The sequence below is a fragment of the Narcine bancroftii genome, chromosome 8, assembly GCF_036971445.1.
Source record: "Narcine bancroftii isolate sNarBan1 chromosome 8, sNarBan1.hap1, whole genome shotgun sequence".
In the NCBI taxonomy this organism is placed as follows: Eukaryota; Metazoa; Chordata; class Chondrichthyes; order Torpediniformes; family Narcinidae; genus Narcine; species Narcine bancroftii.
The window spans coordinates 43,183,546-43,197,838 of NC_091476.1; positions in this window are offsets into that span (position 1 = coordinate 43,183,546).

The following is a 14,293-nucleotide window of genomic DNA, read 5'->3' on the forward strand; positions in this document are numbered from 1 at the left end:
TTAAATATGTGACTCATTCTTTTCTTAACATCACCCGGTGAAGACTTTTGTGTTTCAATCCATCCATCCCCCTTACTCCTCTGAACTAATGTCCACCACAGATGCAGAAGGTCATCATTCCATTCCCTAAGACAAGGCACGAAGGGGCTGGATCTTCAATGAGCGAACTCAGCAGCAACTGTTTCAGGTTTTCATTTCTTTCTCCTCGCCCAGTAACTCGTGCGGCTATCTAAAGGGTGGTTGAAGATAGCAGGAACCATTCATAGCAGTAAAGTGCAGATTGTCAAATTAACCTTGATGTCTGATAGTGAGCTATCAGATTGGATCCTGGCCCTGAAACAGTCAAATCTATTCCGGCAGATGAAAGTGAAAAGGGCAACGATGTCCCTGTGCTGCAAAGTGACCATTTCCCTCCTTATTCAATCCGTGACTCAGCTGTGTCATCTGACTTCAAACAATTGGTGCAAAAATTACATCGACAAAATTTAAAACATAGACCATAGAATGAGATAGTACCATATAGGCCCTTCAGCCAATGATAATTTGCTGACCTATACAAATCGACAAATCAATCAAATCATTCCCTCCATCACAGCCGATAACCCTCTGTTTTTCTTACATCAATGTACCAGCTTCCACTACCACCCCCAGCAATGCATTCCAGGCACCCACCACTCAATTTACCTCTGATGTCTCCCTGATATGTTCCTCCACTCACCTTAAACAGATGTCCTCTGGTCTTGTCCAATGCCACCTGGAAAAAAGGTGCTGACTGTCCGTCCCATTTATGCCTCTCATAAGCACTTGATACAGCCTCAGTCGCCCATGCTTTTTCATGGTTTAAGGAAGGAAACCTCAAAATTTAAGGAAGGCTAGCAGATTTTGCACTGTAAACCTCCTCATTGATCTCTTCTGGTGTTTTTAATGACAGCATTAGATTGATGCAAGCTTGTGGAGCCCAAAATTTGTTCGGGAGCAGTTGACGCGTGATGCACCTCATGGAACCCAAGGTGAGATGACATTGTCCAGGGATGTGTAGTGGACACAGAACCCTGATAACATTAGCATCCACAGAGCACATGGCAAAGAGTCCCTTGATTCAACATGAAACATTAGTAAATGTGTAAAATTAGTCCCTGACCTCCTTTTGTCAAGGAAAAGAGAAACACACATGATGCTGATTGCAAACAATTGCTATGTTTAAGCTTGCATCATGTGATTAACTTCTCACTTTATTTGAAAAAGAAATGTTTTATTCAAAGGTTCTGAAATATCCTGAATAAATACCCAAATATGAAGCAGACATTGCTCAGTATTAGCTTTAAACTCTGCAGTGGGCTCGTTGGAGATGGTGGCAAGTTTAGCATGACGCTATTACAGTGCTGGTGGCCTGAGTTCCAATCTGGTGCAATCTGTAAGGAGTTTGTACATTCTCCCCATGACTGTGAAGATGTCCTCAGAGTGCTCCTGTTACCTCCTGCCCTCCAAAAACACACAGGGTTGGTCGTTAAATTGGGTGTAATTGGGGGGAATGGGTTCCAATGGCTTGGAGGGCCTGTTACCATGTTGTAAATAAATTAAGAATAAATATTCAGCACAGAATTTACAAAATCAAAGCTTACTCTCTTTGAATGGAGGCAAGGGCATTATTTTTTGCAATGGGCAGTTACTGACACTTCTTCACAGCCAAGGGATGCTAAATATTAGAGAGGCACTGTCTCTGGCTGGGTAGTTGTGAACCCAGCTTCTTGTATAATGATAGGAGATTGGCATTTTCATACTCAACTTGGAAGAAACATCTCAGTGTTGGAAACCTTTGGGTTTCTCTGGGGCAGAGGGCAATCAACGGTCAATCAAAGGGTGCATTCAAGATTGAGGCTAATAGATTTTTTGCATTCTGGGTGCTTCAAGTGATCTGGAAATCAGGAGGAGCGTGGAGTCCGTGCTGCCCAATTTACCCCCAATTAATCTACACCCCAATATGTTTCGGTATGGAGGGAGGAAACCAGAGCCCCTGGAGAAAACCCATTAAGACACGGGGAGAATGTACAAATTCCTTACATTCAGTGTGGGTTTTGGACCCCAGTACCAATAGCTGGCACTGTAAAGGTGTTGCACTAAACGGTATTTTTATCTTTCTGGAATCCAGGGATAGAAGGCCAGTGTAGGAAAATGACACCTCTATAAGGAATTGCAGAGCAGCCCTGAGGTAGAATAGCCTGTGGCTGTCAATATGCTTGCTCCTCATCTGATCTATCTTAACCGATATGTTCTTATTGCACTAGGTCTCATTCTCCAGTGGCAAACTGGTCACTGTTCAAAAATACTTTTATAGACTGAATACACAATAAACAATTTCCCCAGCTGAAAGAAAAAAATGGTACTCCATTTTTATTTCATTTGGAAGGTTTCAGTGAGAAATTTCTGGTCACAGTTTCTGTCCCTGAGGAAGCATTGTGCCTCATGTAATGGCAAAACTTTCCTTGAGAAATGTTGTTAATGAGTGGCATGTGGAAGTGGTTCTCAGAGTCTCTGTTGCCAGGTCACAGGGAAGTAATAACTTTGCAGAGTTCTGGTTGTAGTTAAAGTCTATCTGCATCACACAGTGTAAAATCAAGAACCAAATCCAGTATTAATTAATTATAAATCTGAATTAAAGGGACAACCAGCCCTCTCATGAGATTTTTAAAAATGGAAACTGGTGTGGGCCAACAACTTTGCCAGTCCGGCAGCATCTGAGGAAGGAGAGCCATGTCAACCATTCAGGTCAGTGTGGGTCTTCCTCAGTGCAAGAGCATTGCAGTTTTCAAGGCAGGGTTGGGGAGAAGAGAGAGGTGCAAGACAAAAGCTAATGTGGAGGAAGGTTAAGATAGATCAGATGAGGAGGAGCATGCATATTGACAGCCCCAGGCTATTCTACCTCAGGGATGCTCTGCAATTCCTTATAGAGGTGTCATTTTCCTACACTGACCTTCTATCCCTGGATTCCAGAAAGATAAAAATACCGGTTAGTGCAACACCTTTACAGTGCCAGCTATCGGTACTGGGGTCCAAAACCCACACTGAATGTAAGGAATTTGTACATTCTCCCTGTGTATTCATGGGTTTTCTCCAGGGGCTCCGGTTTCTTCCCACCATACCAAAACACATTGGGGTGTAGATTAATTGGGGGTAAATTGGGCAGCACGGACTCATGGGCCGAAATGGCCTGTTACCGTGCTGTACGTCTAAAAAAAATGTTCACTTCTGCTGTGAATGCACTGTACAATGTAACCCTCTGGGCTTCTTGGATAGAAAATTCTGAAGGTTCATCCTCTCAGGGTGAACATTTTGTTCCCACTCATAGCTACCTTGAATGGCAATAGCTTTACCTTGAGATCATTGATTCTCTAAAACCTAGTCAGGAAAATGTCAGCAAGGCATCTGCCCTCGGAAACACGAGAAGGATTTGGCACACTTGCATAAGATATCTTGTTCTCATCTCTGGGGAGAATTAGAATAGTCTGCTTTATCTCTCCCCATAGAACAATTCTCCTCTCATGTCAGGAATCAAGTAAAATTCTCCGACCCATGATCTTGATGAATGGTGATCTAGACTCTTGCTCCTAAGTGTTATCAAGTTTCAAGATTAAATTTCCATTTATTATCCCGTAATAGTACATACAAATGTAATATACATGATATATTTCAATCTGCCATCAGGTAACCGTCACCATGAGCATTGCCCTGTACCCCTAACAATAGGAGAAAGAGAAGCAAAAGATTGTCCCTTCAGAGCCACTGGATTTGTCTCGAGCATTCCCGCAATCTCTGCAATCACGGACTCCAGATCGATCCATTGGCAGCCCGAGATCCACATACATGATCAGGGAGCCTTCGCTGCCCGAGGCCCTTCTTGCTCTCAACACCCTCTCAACACCCAGATCCGATACCTGGTTCCCATGAACCAGTCTCCCACAGCCCATACCTGTGCAAGCCCTTCGACCGCAGGTCATCAACAGCCCACAGCTGTGTGCTTCCATCAGCTGCTGAACCCCCCCACCCCCACCGCTCTGTTGTCGCAGTCATCTTCCCTGCAGGGTCATCTCCCGTTCTTGTCCTTCTCAACAGGGGGAGGTTCTCCCTATTTCTGAAGCCTTGCTGCTCCCCCAGCATCTGCAACCCCTCATGGTCCATGGCCCAGTGCTAGCATTGCCTTTTTGTGATCCTCTGTGGTAGAAGGATTTGGGAAACAAACATTTGCCTCCTTTAGCAGGTTGTTTTCAAGCCTGCACAGGACTCTGCAAAGCTGCGCTGTGTCACCACTCCCTGCTTTCCCAGGCCTACTAGCTCTACCATTACAGGAGTGCTGACAGTACCCACATTTTTTTCATGCACTCCTGTTGAACCCTTCCCTTCTGTTCCAGCCTTCTGGCAAGCTTCTCCAAAATGTGTGGGTGATGAGTGTTGAGTGACAGTTTTTCCCAACTGGTTGTGAATCTCTGGAATTCTCCACCTTTGAGGGTGATGGCGACTTGATTATTGATGATATTGAAGGTGCAGATAGATAAATATTTGAAAGATGGAGGAGTTGAGGGTTGTGGGGAGCTGACACAGAAGAGTTGAAGCCAGTGTAGGTCCACCATGATCATATTGAATGGCAGGGCATGATTAAAGGACTGAATGGCCTGCCCCTCCTTTCTTCTGTCTGTGTTTGCCACCAGGGATGGGAGTGTTAAACTGCTGCTTGTTCCACTTTCCAGCATGGCTTTGTAATAGCACTGATTTGCCACAGCTTACAAACAAATAAAGAATGCACTCACTCATTTCTTTCAGCACACCATGAAGCCGATTTTCTTTTATCATTCACTGGACACAACATTGCTTTCTTCAACTCCCCAAACACCACCCAGCCAAACTCCTGGCCTTCTCATTGGCTCACTGCCACACAGGTGATCCTGACATTCGCACTCTCCTCCCAACGAAGTACGCGACCTTGACAGCTTCAATCTTGTGAAATGGCTTGTGGATGTGGGTAAGGACTCTGACTCCTTTCAGGCTTGCAGATATGCCCTCAGCACCTTGTGCAGCAGATCAATGCTCTCTGAACTGCTCCCGGGGTTTGCAACAAAGCAGAAAACTGGGCTGGAAGCTTGAATTGGAGCAAGGATATTAACGTGGCACTTGCACTGGGTCACATGCCTGTGGTTTCATCAGGCATTGTGATCAGCCCACCCAATTCACGGAAGAATCCATTCTGTCTCTGGCAGAGGAGGGTGAAGTGGATGCTGAACTGGATTCAGACACCTCTGACCAGAGCCGATGAATTGCTGCCTTTGCTTTCCTATCCTTCATTCAATGGCAAATCTGCAGGTATTGGGGCGTATAAAAATCACTAGACTCCTACTACAGATGCTGGGTCTGAGAATCCAGAGGAGTTTGAACCTGACTCCAGCAACTGCGGAATTTAAAACAAACCACCGGACTTAGATGGCGACCAGGAAGTTCAAGGTTCAAGCTTCCGTTTATTGGACACAATTATATATTAAAAATGTAACATACATGATACATTTTATGTCAGTGTTTTTCAAGCTTTTTCTTTTCACTCACATAGCGCTTTAAGTAATCCCTTACTAATCACAGAGCACTGACGGCATAGAGATTATTTAAGGTGGTATGTAGTGGGAAGGGAAGGCTGAGAACCATGCTCTGGACCAAATTGTTACTGAAATATTTTGCTTTGGAGTTATGAAACCGTGTACATAACAAGTCAATTAGGGATGATTAAAGCAGTGGTTTTCTTTTTTTTCCTTTCTACTCACATATCACTTAAATAATCCCTTATTTAAGTAATTCCTTAAATAAGCCTCTCATTGGTCCACTGGCATAGTCACCTTCCCTGTAGGATCATCTACCATGCTTCTCCTTCTCAATGGGAGTTGTTTCTGGTGTCCGGCACTGATCCACAACTCCCCCGGCATCTGCAACCCTCATGTTCTATTGCCTAGGACCAGGTAAATCTTTAAGGGAAGGAGCTCATCAAAATGGCAGCAAGGTTTGTTGAGACTTGAGAATGGTGAGAGGGGCTGCCATGAACCAGGGAGGTGGGCCTGCCGAGAACCGGGAGGGGGTGCTGCCTCTTTTGCCACAACGTGCCGGAGAGTTCCGTATCAGTCCCAAACTAGCCCAGTGAGATGTCTGAATGGCCTGGTGCAGTGTGGGAGCTCCGCTGAGCTCTGGCAGCACTGCATCCCTACCCAGGACAGGCACTGGCATCTTGGCAGTCTTTACAGTTCATGGATGTCATACAGCCATAGTTGTATAGCACGAAAACAGGCCCTATGACCCAACTCACTCATGCTGACCAAGTTGTCCACCCATGATAGTCTCATTGACCTGCATTTGTCCCATTTCATTCTCTGCCTTTCCTATCCAACAACCCATCTAAATGTCTTTTAAACATGAAAATTGTACCCACCCCTAACCCTCCCTCCCTCTGGCTGCAAGATCCATACTCTTACTAAATAAATGTTGCTCCAAAGGTCCCAGGAGGAGAAAATATTTCACCTTTCCAGTGATCATTTGGGGATCAGAAGTGAAGTGGGTGAACAAATTTAAGTTCTTGGGAGTCACTATCTCAGAGGATCTTTCCTGCACCCAACACACCAATGGCATCATAAAGAAAGCACGTTCAGCACCTCAACTTTGTCAGGAGTTTGCGGAGGTTTGACATGCACAAGAAACCCTGGCAAATTTCTGCAGAGGTGTGGTAACTGGCTGTGTCACATATGGGAACACCAAATCGCGAGGGCAAAGCCCTCCAAAAGGTATTGGACACAGCCCAGGGTATCACAGGCAAAACCCTCCCCACTATTGAATACATCTACAGGAAACGCTGCCATCGGAGAGCAGCAGCAATCAAGATCCACACTACTCAGCGCACTCTCTGCCATCAGGAAAGAGGTATAGATCCCACAAGAGTCACAACACCCGCTTCAGGAACAGATGCTACCCCTCCACCATCAGTGTCCTCAATGAGAAACTCAGTCACATTTAAGGATTCTCGTGCACTATTTATTCTTTTTGTTCTCTGTATTGCACAGTCAATGTTTACATTCGTTATCCATTTACAGTTCTTTGTTTACATGTTTTATGCTGTGTACTGTTTATTTTGCACTACCAATTAGTGGTAATTCTGCCATGCACACAGGAAAAAGAAATCTCAGGGTTGTATGTGATGTCATGTATCCTGACAATAAATCAGAAATCTGTGTTTGAAAGTTACTCAAGACCCTTTGAATTAACCTGCTGGACTCTCAACAACTCCAGAAAAATCACCTGGTGCAAAGGGAAATTGTATAGACAAATGCTTGACACATGTTCTCCAAGAGCAGGTACAGGTGTGGGTTCAGCTGCTCCTGTCGGGAAGAGATCCAGGAGGATCAGAGCCAGCACCACAAGGCTGAGGAACAGCTTCTTCCACGGGCAGTGAGAATGCTGAACGACTAAAGAAACTGGTCACACTAACCATCGGAGTCTCTCATATTCATGAACAGATATTTATTTATAGGTATGAATTCATATTTTCTCTCTCTTTATTTATTTGTTTGTCTGCATGCACATTATGTCTGCTTGTGTATCTCAGTGTTTTGCACCGAGGACTGGAGAACACTGTTTCGTTGGGTTGTACTGTGAAATCAGATGACAAACTTGATTTCACTCAACTATATCAAGAAATGCATTCCCCTGCAGGGGGAAAGTTAATTCCTCTCCTCACACAACACAATATATGGGAGCTGAGAGGACATCAGAAGACAGTGAAGGGACTCTTCTTAATTACATTTGGGATTCAGCCCCAGGCTAAACCAAGGATCGCAGAGCTCATAACTAAACGACCTTCAAAAAGTGGCAGTGGTCATCCATTCAGAAGGATTACATCAGGTTGCTTTGGGATATGATTCACAGACAGCAGTCAGCAGGGGCTTGCACAATTACACGTGTCTGGTACAAACAGCATTGAAAGGAACACAGTCATGACTGAGGAAATGTAGACTATTGTATCTTCACTCTATTACCCTCACAAGACTCTAGTGTCGCAATGTTTCCCTGCATGAGGGGGTCATCCCTAAATTTACACCATCTGTAGAACTGCCAGACAATATGCTTTCATTTGGTCACTTCGTATTATTAACAATAATTTTACCATGAATTTATGAAGGAGCTAGTCATAGACCTCAGGGAGTGGAGTTCACTCTTCTGTCCACATCAACAATGCAGAGGTAAAGATAAGAGACAGCTTTAAGTATGTAAACATTCCTAACAACTTGTCCTGGACCAACCCAGTTGACTCGATGGCCTTGAGGAAATTTGACGTGTCCCTGCATTCCCTCAACAAACTCTAGAGGTGACCTTCGAGAGTATGCCACCAGGGAGAGGCACTGCGCGCTTGTAGCACAACGTGGGATGGGAGCTCCTTTGGCCAAGACCACGAGAAACTGCAGAGGGTTATGAACACAACTCAGACCATCCCACACATCCCCTCCCCTCCATCGACATGTCTCAATGCCTTAGAAAAACAATCAACGTATCCAAGGACTCATCCCACCCCAGCCACACTCTCTTCACCCTTTTCCTCATCAGGAAGACTCATGAATCTCTCCACCAGATTAAAGGACAGTTTCTCTCCTGCAATTATCAGATGCCTGAACAAAAACTAAAATAGTACTGTACCAATTGGTACAGACCAATTGGTCTCTCTCTCTCTACTGTGTCTTACTTGTACGATACATGAGATGTCAAACTGGTCTGATTGCAAAATAACCTCTGCCATCTTGGCACATGTGACAGTAAACAAACATTGCCTGTCAGTTTATTGCTGGATTATCAGTGTAGGAAGATGACTCACTGAACTATGGCCAGCAGAGCCCCTGCCTCACTGCTCCAGTGACCCAGGTAGAGTCCTGAACTTGGGAGCTGGCTCTGTGCACAGTTGTCACGTTTTTCCTGTGACCACATGGGTCCCGCACCCCTCCCTCCCCCCGGAACCAATTTTTTTTCCACATTCCAGACATATGGGGGTTCTCACGTTGATCAGCCGCTGTCAATCATCTCTTGTGTGGGAAAATGGATGAGGGTTGTTGAATGACATTGGTGAGAATAAAATGGGATTCGTGCAGGATGAGATAAGCAGGTGCTTGAAGGTCAGTGGAGAGTTGATGGGCTAAGTGCCTGCTGCCATGCTGTAGAACTCCAAGGAGCACTGGAGATTGAAGAAACAGCCATCATCTAATAGATTTTAAAAAAAAACACTTGTCATGTTGAGGAGACCATTTAAAATAAGATATTCAACCATTTTTCTTTCCCCTGTCTTCACCCTGCCTAAAGTCAGAACAGAGCGACTTGAATCATCATTTAAGCAGAGGTTCCCTGAGCACAGAAGAGTCCATTTGGCCCATCCTGCTGCTGCAGATTGAAATACAGTTTCCATTTATCACACATGGAGCTGCATAGCACAGAAGTCACATCTTCGATTTCCTCACCTCCAGACCACAATCAGAGAGAATTGGTAAGAACAATCTATCACCACCGAAACACAACAGGGCCCATTCGACGCACCTATGATTGGAAACATCACACAGACTGCCAGTAAGCTTGGGGGGGGGGGAAGAGAGAGAGAGAGAGAGAGAGAGACCTCTACTATTGAGCCATACCCTAATGCCTGCCTAATCTCTTTTACACTATAGTGTTAACTGACTACTACCTGCTGGATGCCATCTAAAGGCTGCAATAAGCATCCAGCACCACTCGGTCCCTGAATCGCATTATTTCTGCTTTGAAGTATTGGGCACCATTGTTAATTTCAAGAATCTAAGATTACTATGAAACTAGCCATTTACATGTGTAAACTGGAAATCAGGAGGCCAGAGAATATGACCAACCCTTCCAAACTTCTGTTGATTTTTTGTATACCAGAAGGATATTCTTGTTTATAACTGGTACATGAGATTAAATGACCAACAACAAATCATTTTCCTGTCTTTAGGAAGAGGACATGCAAAACGTAATACACAAGCTGGAGCAATACCTTCAAAGAAATGGTATCCAATTTGTTCGCCTTAAATATTGTACCCTGTGACTGTGTTCTTTGAATGAGGCCAGTCTGAGTGAGGTGACCTTGTCTATCCAACACAACAGACTGCTCGTTGCCGCTCACGTTATTCGAATAAAGACCGTTTTTGACTTTGTGGTTTGTTACTGTACCTTTTTGCACCCTGACAGAAGTGCGACTTGCTACCTCTCCACCTTCGGACTCCTGAACAACAGAATCATTCAGATACTTACTTTGCACATTATTTATTACTAAATGTTTATTCTTCTCCATTTGGATAGCTATTCTGTTTACATTTCTTTCTTCTTGAGAACAGTTATCAGCAATTTGAAATTATGTGAGGCTTTCAGGAAAAAGAATCCTAGGGTTGTATGTGATATTATGAATGGTCTCTGAAAATAAATTTGAACTTTTAATGTTTGAATTTTGAAATATTATGCCTGAAGCAAAAAGACTGGAATCATGGTCTATGCCCAGACTGGACACCAATATTTAACGTGCACAAGGTGTCAGGTCTGAACGTGAGAAAGCTTGCCCTTGCAGTGAAGGAGGATGGAATCAAAGCACAGTTGAGATTATTTAAGTTGCTGATAATGAGGGTTCCCTCAGTGCAGAACCCCAGGGAAGAAACAAAATTATGAGGGGTATCGTTAGTAAATGTAAGTAGGATTTTTCCACTTGAGATTAGGAGAGGTTAAGGGTGAAAGGGGAAAAGTTTAAAGGGAACATTAGGGGGAACTTCTTCAGACAGAGTGGTGAGAGTGTGGAACGATTTGCCAGCCGAAGTGATGACAACGGGCTCAGTTTTGACATTTAAGAAGAATTTGGACAGGTACAGGAATAGGAGAGGTATGGAAGGATATGGTGTAGGTCAATGGGACTTGGAAGAATAATAGTACAGCACAGACTAGAAGGGCCATATGGCCTGTTTCTGTGCTGTAGTATTTTATGGTTCGAAGTGTGGAGTTGGTGAAGTAGTACTTGCATTTGGTTTTCTAGATTCAGCCAACATTGCAGCACAATGCATGACTAGTTGTAGTGACCATGAATGTACCTGGATCAATATGCTGTCTGCCAGCAGCCTAGTTTCATTCAAGGCCAATCTTCTCTCCTGGTTCACAGTATGAGGTTACCCGTTTCACAAGTCTGAGATTTCAAAAGGAGCCTTTCCACATCTCGGAAAATCCGAACCTTTGGATTAACAGCCTAAACCTTTTCACGTACAAGAACATGCCAATTCCTCATCTCTTCCCCAAAACATCTAATATAGTGCCACAGAGAGGTAGTCTCTTGTGGTGCTGAGCAACATATACCAGTGGAACCAAACTTTGGAAGTGAGTACGATAAGTTTAATGCATGTGATACTGGCCACATTTTACCACTTGGTTAACTATGTTAGCTGAGAAAGTCCACGATACAAAAGTAAAACTGCTGCAAACTGTCGTCAGTGTGAATGTGAGTGGTAGAAAGCCAAGTCTATTGTCATCTGATTGCATAAGTACAACCCAATGAAACAGCATTCTCCGGTCGTCAGTGCAAAGCATGCAGATACACAACCAGACCTCACACACATACAATCAAATAATACATATGTAGTTTGCTTACATACAGATAAATAATTAAATATTTTTTCGTAAATATGAAAGTCTCAGATGGCTTGTATGAGCAATTCCTTTGATCGTTCTGCATTCTCACTGAACTGTGGGAAAAAGGTGTTCCTCAGCCTAGCAGTGTTGGATCTGAAACGCTTACAACTCTTTCCAGCGGGAGCTGCTAGAAGGTGCTGTGTGCAAGTTGGAAAGGATCCTCGATGATTTTGCATGCCCTTTTTAGACAGCGATCCTGGTAGACACATCGATGAGGGGGGGGTGGAGAGAAGAAAGACTCCAGTGGTTCTCTCTCCCACTCTAATGGTCCTGCAGATTGACCTCTGATCCATTTCTTTGCAACAACTCTACCACACTGTGATGCAGCCAGCCAGGACACTCTCAATAGAGCTCCCAGTAATCTTGCTGCTTCAGTCTTCCCAGGTAGATGTGTGTCCATGATAGGTCACTAGTTAAGTGAATTCCAAGGAACTTGGTGCACTCCACACCCTTCACTACAGACTTCAGAGTTATTGATGTGTGGTGGAGGGTGGTCATTCCTGATCTTCCTGAAGTCCATGATTATCTCCTTCGTCTTGTCCATATTGACCTTAGGTTGTTACTCTTATCTGCAGTGTGACTCATTATTATTGCTGATGAAGCCGTCTACTGTTCTGTCATCTGAAAACTTGATGACAATGCTGGACCTAACGATGCAGTCGTGGGTGAGTAGCATGAACAGGAGCAGGTTGAGCACACAAACCTGAGGTGCCCCAGTGCTCGACGTTCTGCTGCTGACCTGGACAGACTAGAATCTTTCCATTAGGAAGTCCAGGATCCAGATTCAAAGAGGGGTGTTTAGTCCCAGAGAAAATAGCATCTCCACCAGCCTCTGGGGAATGAATGTAGCAAACACTAAGCTGAAGGCGATGAACAGCAACCTGGCATACGAGGTGTTGTTCTCCAGAGTGAATGTACAAGTCTATAGCATCTTCTCTGGGTGAATTTAAATGGGTCCAGTGTCTCTGGGAAGTGTGCGTTCTATCACCAAACATTTCATAGGCGTGGAGGTCAGTGCCACAGGTTAATAGTCATTGAAACCTCTTGATGTCACTCTTGGACACTGGGATGATAGTGCAGGAAGGATGGACTATGGCAGTAAGGTGTTGAATATTTCTGAAGAACTTATTTTCTGTCTGGGCACTCCCCAGCCAGATGGCATTAACATTGATTTTACTGTTTTTCACTTTCTTCCCCTACTCTGTCTTTTCAGTTCTTCCACCCACACAGCCATTCCCCCCTCCCGCTCATCACTCCACCCATCATCTCCTGCCTTTGCTGCCAACACCCCCCCCCCCACTATTCTTCTGTTGCCCAATAGCATTTTCTCATACTTTGATGAAAGGCTCAAGCCCGAAACATCAGTTCTGTATCTTTACCTTTGCCTCAGAGGACATGCACCTGCTGTGCTTCACCAGCATTTTTACTTCGACCACGATGTCTACAGATTTTTGTGATTTACTTCTGTGAAGACCTCCATCAATTGGTCTGCACAGTCCTTCAGTATGTTGCCTGATCCTGTCGCCTTGTGTGTGTTCCCCTCGGTTAGGCTTCTCCTCATCTGTTCATCAGGTGGACACTGAGCTTTCTTAGGCGTCATCCTGTTCCTTTCATTAAATCATACATAGAAGATGCTCAGACTGTCGAGAAGGGAGGTATTGTAGTCTCGCGCTCCGCGACAGTCTCGCGCTCCGCGACAGTCTCGCGCTCCGCGACAGTCTCGCGCTCCGCGACAGTCTCGCGCTCCGCGACAGTCTCGCGCTCCGCGACAGTCTCGCGCTCCGCGACAGTCTCGCGCTCCGCGACAGTCTCGCGCTCCGCGACAGTCTCGCGCTCCGCGACAGTCTCGCGCTCCGCGACAGTCTCGCGCTCCGCGACAGTCTCGCGCTCCGCGACAGTCTCGCGCTCCGCGACAGTCTCGCGCTCCGCGACAGTCTCGCGCTCCGCGACAGTCTCGCGCTCCGCGACAGTCTCGCGCTCCGCGACAGTCTCGCGCTCCGCAAAATGGTGAATGTGGCTTCAACTTTAACATTTAAAAAACATTTGGGCAGTACATAGATGGGAGGGGTATGGAGAGCTAGGAATTGAATGCAGGTCAATGGGACTAAACCAAATAATATTTCTGCACTATTTGTTTGGCTCCAGCCATGAAGAACTTTGCTGCATCTTGCATAGATGTAGTGACAATATACACCCTCTCATTAATTCCACCAAGGAGTGGAGTCAGAAGCAGAAATATCCAGCTCAACTTTCCCCTTAGGGCTGAGAAATCTGACCACCTGCCATCATCAGTTTTTTCCCAAGCAGAGAATCTTTGACCACCCACACAATGCCAAAATGACAGAAATGACTGCACAACTCCACCCTTTAGCCTTTACGCAGAGGGAGGCTACAACACTCCATGCCCGTCTGTTCTTCTGTGTTCTCATCACAGCTTGTTATTTTTTTTTAAATAAAGGAAATCTGAAAGCTCCTGCAACTAAACAACTCATTGCAAGAAAAGAAATCATCCTCATCGCTTGCTTTGGGATCTTTCACCAATTAAGTTAAATCTATGTTA